The 7,726-nt window shown below is 44.5% G+C and overlaps 1 protein-coding gene across 1 annotated transcript in view; it reads left to right on the forward strand.

Moving 5' to 3' along the window:
- Window positions 1-1,338: 1,338 nt before the first annotated feature.
- The window catches only part of LOC109910507 (PHD finger protein 3-like), a 23,905-nt gene continuing 17,517 nt past the window's right edge, over window positions 1,339-7,726 (forward strand). The window contains exons 1-2 of the mRNA XM_020509702.2: window positions 1,339-1,353; window positions 3,699-3,788. The gene's annotated coding sequence lies outside the window, so the exon portion shown is untranslated. The remainder of the gene's footprint in view (window positions 1,354-3,698; window positions 3,789-7,726) is intronic.

Genomic DNA, 7,726 nt, shown 5'->3' on the forward strand with positions numbered 1-7,726 from the left:
TTGGATAATAATTCTGGTTCCTCCATCTGAATAATTCTGACCATATGGAAATATGAATGAGAGATTGACAGTATTACTAAGTTATAGAAAGGTTTGCACTTGTCCCTCAGTGCAGTCAACCCTTCTTCGCTCTGTACTTCCACTCTTACCAGTATCTTTTTAATGGCAGTGGGCATTCTTGGCCACTCAAAAGACTGGTTAGGCCACACGTGTTGTGCACAACCTTCTTCCTATTCCTGCCTGCAGAGGAGCCGAATACATGCCATGGTCGTCTACTTATTTTCTTTTCGCAATAATGAACTGTGCTGTGGGCCTGGATTTGCTGGTATCAGGTGCAGTGATGGCTTCGTTTCTCAAATTAGGATCAAGGCACGTAAATAAGGGGAAATTTGCACAGTATCTAATCTTTAGTATAGATGTTCTTGGAGTACTCTAAACTGCTATAGCATATTTTAAAGGGAAAAGTTTTGTTTAAACAGAAACATCCTGCACGTGTCTTAGGAGTTTGCTCTTCACCTTAGTCCCTGGAATACAGATTCAACTTACAAAATTGAATAGTTTTGACATAATATTTTCAGTACAGAATCAAGCCATTTGTTCCAACAGATCCATGCTGATGTTTATACTTCACACAATCCTCCTCATCTTCATTTAAACCTACCAATGTGTGCTTCTACTTTTTCACTTGTTCATCTAAACAGCTCAATGACACCTTATGATAGCAATTTCTACATTTTCACTGTTTTCTGAGTAAAGAAATTTTCTCATGAATTCTCTACCAAACATATTATTCACCATCTAATATTTATCACCTTCAGTTCTGGTCTCTTGTTAGAAAAGTCTTTTGTATACCGACCCCATACTTTTACGATAGAAGTCCTCTCTCAGATCATCATCTTAATGTTCTTCCTCGCAAAAAAAAGTCCTAGGTGCTTCAGTGTTTCTACGGATGAGGTGATGGAGCACCTCCAGTCTAGGACAGCCACCAATATATACACACAGATTAACCATTGCTACTGCTGCACTAACACAAACAGATTAGGCACAAACAAGATCATGGAACGTACAAGAGCTTTTCAGAACCTTATCATAGAAACATTTAAAAATTTGGGACAAGCGATTGTGGTTTAGTACCAAGTACACTTTTAAATCTTGTAAACAATTAACACCCTGTGCCTTGACATAATACCTGAAGGGCAAACCATTTACATTTATTTTAAAAATATGTATTATTACTACAGATTTCATCCTCAGACCCATGCAGTTTGGAAGGGATTTATCCAGATGTCAAATATGAAACGGTTCTTGGTGAAAGCATATCCTGTGCTTGGTCGCACGGATCATCTCACAAAGGTACAGACCATTGAAGTTACAGGGTGATATAGTTTGCATGTTTACTATGTTACATTTGACTTGATGACTTGAGAGTTTGGGCTTCTTATGCTGACAATTACAAATAGTGGAGAGTTAAAAAGGTTCAAAAAGTGATACCATCTGGATAATCTAAAAAGTATGGAGCACTGTGAGTTTTGTCAACTGGAAATATTTGCTTTGTATGCCTTGTGCAATTACAATCATCTCAATCCCAATCAGGAACCTAACCCAACTCTAACCCTCTACTTTTATATATCACTCTGCCTATCTCTGTTTATCTGTCTCTTTGCTTCTCTCTCTTTGATGGAACCTTATGACCAACTAAAATAATTGAGGTTTGCATTTTGTCTGGAAAGCATTTCCAGTCTCCCACACTGAACTTGCTGTAAATGTGATCATCTGGGAGATGACTTCCTCATTGGCACATCTGAGTCCACTGTCCAATTAAGAATGGCATTCCTGAGCTTGCAGGCCCTAACAGAGACCTGGAGCCTATGATGGATGGCAGCCCTGGCACCTAAAGGTAGAGGGTGTGAGGACACTTCTATCTTGAAGTGGCCTCTGAAGAGGTTTACATTTTTAGAAAATAAACTCTTGACACAGCTTCCAGGTCTCAGAATGGTCTGTAGATGTGGCTAAGGCCCATTGTTCCATGCTATTTCATTTGTAGGAGTGTGGCCAGTAGGTTGAGAACAGGAGGCCTCATTGTGGGGGTTATATTCCCCTGCCAGGAAGTTGTCTCTAGGCACCTCCTGGACTTTGTCCTCTGTAAGTGGATCATTCACCATCAGATAGATCCTGGCAGTGCCCTCATGCTGCCCAAAAATGAGCAGTTAATTGTTAAATTGGGTCTCCGATGATGACTGATCTCTGGAACATGTTGGACCACTGACCTGACACTCAGATACACTCTTGTATTTCTGCCATGTCAATTTAGCCTTACTTATTTAATTAGTGAAAACAGTTAAAACAATCACAATTGCTCTGGTTAGGAGACAAAAGAAGAAAACTCAGCAACTTTTGGATGCTGATAAAGGATATTAAAAGCAGCACTTCTTTTGCCCTGTACACTGAATTCTCACCCATAGCAAATTCCCAACATTCTATTCAGTCCTCATTTCAATTCATTGATCCTTGAGTTCTTGCCAATTCTTGTGTGAGTGGAATTAGCAGCAGTGGAAGTGGGGTGAAATTGATTGCAATACCAGGTGCATTTGAATTCATTGCTTACCAGCCTCTGCAGGGATTTCATTGGTGATAGAAGAGCCATTGTGTAGGCTACTTGCTCTTTTGGCCAATTTATTGACCATTAATAGCCATTTAAGTTTGCTGACTGCTGCTGCAGTTATTTTGTGAATGGCAGGAGTTGCAGAGAGGGCATGTGTCCAGGTGAACCCTGGCAGCCTTGGGGCTGGAAGGGGTCCCTCTATTCCGGTGGAAACCTAGTTTTTCTCCACGTGGTACTGACTGTTGTCACATACTCCCTTGTCTTCCAAATAACAGCCCCCTTTGACCAGCCCAGGCTCTTCCAGTGCCTGATGAAACTCCCTCTCCCTCACCCTCTAATCTCCAGTAATAATCCTCTAGGGGTACAATCCTGCAGTCTCAAGAGGAGCCACCGTTCCCTTTGATGCTGCTGGGACTAAAGAGCTGACACCCATAAAATTAGTTTGGGTGACGTGGCCATTGTGCAAGCAGGTTCAAACCCAACCTTTAAACCAGGTGATATGGCCAATGGCTGCAGAATTCTTCAGCCTGTGATTTTGATTTTGATTTTTTTATGGAGATGTACCTGGGAATTTTGGAAGTATTGAGGCTACATCTCATTTGAATAAGGTTTCTTGAGTTCTTACCTAAGTTTGGTTAGATCCTCTCCTTAGAGCGGTAGGAATTGAAAGGATAGTTGGCAGCAGCAAGAGACCTGAAGGAATGGGTATAGATGTAAGTTAAATGCTGGAGGAGGGAATAGAGACAATGATTTTTCCTTCTCTAAATAGCAAAATCTTTTACTTATCCTAACTTGTAGCTGCTGTACTGTGATTGGTGTCATTGACATCTGCCAGGACTTCCCCATAATATGTTGAAACCTTTGCATTTAAATGCCAACCTGACTGCCTGCAATGGGGAAACTTGACCAACTCCAATATCAGTACAGTTTCATTAAGTGATTTTGGCCTGATTTTAACCTGTCTAATGCACTAATCTTACTGGGTTAGGGAGCTAACATTGGTTCCCTAAGTGACAGGCTTCTATTTCTGGCCCATTTACTGCATCTACAGAGATTACAATCCTGTCCTTAACTATTGCTGCTCTCTTTTCACTAGGCTTTATCCACTACCATCACTGTTGGAAAGTGTGTTCTGCCTGAACCAATTTGGGATTCTGTTAACAGGTTGTGCTGTTCTGGGAGAAAGGTAATTTTTGACCTGTAAAACTCAGTGCTGTGATTGTAAGTGTCATTGATTATGCGCAAATTGTGTGCGAGTACCAAGAAAGAATGAATTGTTTTTTTTTACCTGATGCGTAGTGTGTTCAAACAAGAATTCATGCTCAGAAACATACAAGTCATACAGTATCAGACAGGACTGAATTGCTTTATTTTATCCCAGTGTGTACTGCATAGATACAGGAGCTAACACAAGCTATGCAGTACTTGTCGTGGTTGAATTGCCTCCATTCATATGTATGCTATACATGTACAGGAGTTTATAATGAGGAATATACCACTGTACTGTTTCAGAGGGGAGGAATTATTCCCTTTAATAAATGTGTACTTTGTGAAAGGTTTGGTTAGGTTACAAAAACAAAGTTGCTGGAAAAGCTCAGCAGGTCTGGCAGCATCTGTGAAGGAGAAAACAGAGTTAACGTTTCGGGTCCGGTGACCATTCCTCAGAACTGATGGTGGCTGGGAAACGTCAGTTTATATGCAGAAAATAGGGAGGTGGGTGGGGTAAGATAGAGCCCAAAGAGAGAGAAAGACAGTTGGACAGACAAAGGAGTTGTTAACGATCAGGCTGGGAGGGTGAATAGTTGTTAAGGGACTCTTAGTGACTAACAACAGCGGGTGTGTAATGGCAGGCTATGTGGTAACAAGGCCTGGGGTGTGGGGGGACGCGCTGGGACATGGGAGAGTTTAGGCCCTAAAATTAGTGAACTCAATATTGGGTCCGGAGGGCTGTAGGGTCCCCAAGCAGAAAATGAGGTGTTGTTCCTCCAGCTTGCGTTGGGCTTCACTGGAACACTGCAGCAACCCAGAGACAGAGATGTTGGCCAGGGAGCAGGGTGGTGCATTGAAGTAGCAGGCAACAGGTAGTTCAGGGTCTTTTTTGTGAGCAGAGTGTAGATGTTCTGCGAAGCGGTCACCAAGTCTATGCTTCGTTTCCCCAATGTAGAGGAGACCACATTGTGAGCAGCAAATGCAGTAGACTAGATTCTGGGAAGTGCAGGTGAATTGTTGCTTCACCTGGAAGGTATGTTTGGGCCCTTGGATACTGGGGAGGGAGGAGGTAAATGGGCAGGTGTTGCACCTTTGCCGGTTACAGCGGTAGGGCTGTGGGGAGGTGTTGGGGATGAAGGAAGTGTGGACCAGGGTGTCCTGGAGGGAACAGTCTCTGCGGAAGGGACAAGGGAGGGGAGGGGAATATGTGTCTGGTGGTGGCATCTTGCTGGAGGTGGCGGAACTGGCGTCTGATGATCTTCTGGATGTGGATGCTGGTGGGATGGTAGGTGAGGATAAGGGGGAACCCTATCACTGTTGGGGGAGGGAAGAGAAGGGGTGAGGGCGGAAGTGTGGGAGATGGATCGGACCTGGCTGTGAGGGCCCTGCCGACAATGGAGCTGGGGAATCTTCGGTTGAGGAAGAAGGTGGACATTTCAGACGCTCCCTTGTCGAAGTTGGCCTCATCTGAACATATGTGACGGAGACGAGGAACTGAGAGAATGGGATGGAGTCTTCACAGGAAGTGGGGTGTGAGGATGTATAGTTCAGGTAGCTGTGGGAGTGTAGTGGGTTTGTAATGGATACTAGTGGCCAGTCTATACCCAGAAATGGAAACAGAAATGTTGAGGAAGGGAAGAGAGGAGTCTGAGATAGACCAGGTGAAAGTGAGGGCAGGGTGGAAATTGGAGGCGATATTGATGAAGTTTTCCAATTCCAGACGAGAGAGGGCAGCAGCACCGATGATATCATCGATGTGTCGGAGAAAGAGTTGTGGGTGGGGGCCAGAATAGGACTGGAACAAGGAATGTTCCACGTACCCCACAAAGAGACAGGCATAACTAGGGCCCATGCGGGTACCCATGGCAATCCCTCTTACCTGAAGAAAATGAGAGGAGTTGAAAGAGAAGTTGTTGAGGATGAGGACAAGCTCGGCCAAACGGAGGAGGGTGGTGGTGGGTGGGAATGGTTCAGGTCTTTGCTGCAGGAAGAAGCGGAGAGCCCTAAGACCCTCCTGGTGGGGAATGGACTTGTAATGTGATTGCACATCCATGGTAAAGAGGAGGTCACTGTGGACTTGTTGGGCCAGATGGCCTGTTTCCACACTTCAGGATTCTACAAATGGAGGTTAATGTAGGCAAGTGTCGGATCATCGACTTAGAGTCATTGTCATAGAGATGCACAGCGCGGAAACAGACCTTTTGGTTAGGTTAGTTGGCTGGATGGCTGATTTGCAATGCATAGTGGTGCCAATTGCATAGGTTCAATTCCTGCACTGGATGAAGTCCCTATGAAAGTCCTGCCTTTTCAACCTTACCCCTTGCCTGAGCTGCAGTGATCCTCAGGTTAAATCACCACCAGTTGTCCATCTCTAATGAGAGAGAAGCCCTAAGATCCTCTTGGATCTATGGTGAAGTTTTTACTGTGTAAACACTGAAACAGGCAGTGCGACTCTTGGGAATCATGAAATACTAATCAGAAGTGAATTGCTGTTGTAAAATGTACATATGCAGGAAGTGGGACTGACATAGGTGAATACTCAGAGTGAAGTGTTACCAGAGGGGCCAAATTTGAGTTAATTAGCAAAATAACTAATGGTATGTGAGGAGACTTTTACTTGGGTTATTCAATACCTGAAAGGATGGTAGAAGCAGATTCAGTGGTGACATGATAAGTGGATTTGGATAAATATGTTGAGGGGAGAAAATTGCGTGGCTATTGGGGAGAAAGCCAAGAGAAGCACTAACTGAATAATGCTTTTAAAGAGTTATCACAGATGAAGGGCTGAGTGAACCTTATTCTATGGTGTTAAGACTCTGTAACTGTATGAAGTGACCCTTTAAATTTATTTTCACCAAGGGAGCAAGTAGAAAGTAGATTAAGAGATTGCAATGAAGGTTGGGTCAACACATTGAATAAAGAGGATGCCATACGACAGCAACCTGTGTGAATGAGAGAGACTGAGAAAGCCACGTAGCTGCTAATACAGAGGGGATCTGATTCTAGGTTATGTCAATAGCAGAGAAAATATTGAAGGAATGAGAAAGCTGAGGAAGGCTCTGACCTTCAGTTGCTCATTTTGGAAAGTGTTTCTACCTTGACAAAACAAGTGTTGTCAGTTTTCAAGAAAACAAGAACATTACAAAACTGCTGTGTTCCCTTGCTTAAATATCAAAGTTAGAAATCACATGACACAGGTTATAGTCCAACAGGTTTATTTGAAAACACAAGTTTTCGGAGCGTAGCCCCTTCGTTACCTGACCTTGTCCACCTCAGTCCAACACAGGCACCTCCACATCATAATTGCCAAACCCGCTTCTATCTCCTTCCCAAAATCCACAAACCTGAATGCCCTGGTCGACCCATTGTCTCCGCCTGCTCCTGCCCCACCGAACTGATCTCCAACTATCTAGACTCCATTTTCTCCCCCTTGGTCCAGGAACTCCCTACCTATGTCCGTGACACCACCCACGCACTCCACCTCCTCCAGAACTTCCAATTCCCCGGTCCCCAACACCTCATCTTTACCATGGACGTCCAGTCCCTCTACACCTGCATTCCCCATGCAGATGGCCTTAAGGCCCTCCGCTTCTTCCTGTCCCGCAGGCCCGACCAGTCCCCCTCCACTGATACCCTCATCTGCTTAGCCGAACTCGTCCTCACACTCAACAACTTCTCTTTCAATTCCTCCCACTTCCTACAGACAAAGGGGGTAGCCATGGGTACCCGCATGGGCCCAAGCTACGCCTGCCTCTTTGTAGGTTACGTGGAACAATCCCTCTTCCGTACCTACACTGGCCCTAAACCCCACCTCTTCCTCCGTTACATTGATGACTGTATCGGCGCCGCCTTGTGCTCCCACGAGGAGCTCGAACAGTTCATACACTTCACTAACACCTTCCACCCCAACCTTAA

Source organism: Rhincodon typus, chromosome 27, assembly GCF_021869965.1.
Source record: "Rhincodon typus isolate 14 chromosome 27, sRhiTyp1.1, whole genome shotgun sequence".
NCBI lineage: Eukaryota > Metazoa > Chordata > Chondrichthyes > Orectolobiformes > Rhincodontidae > Rhincodon > Rhincodon typus.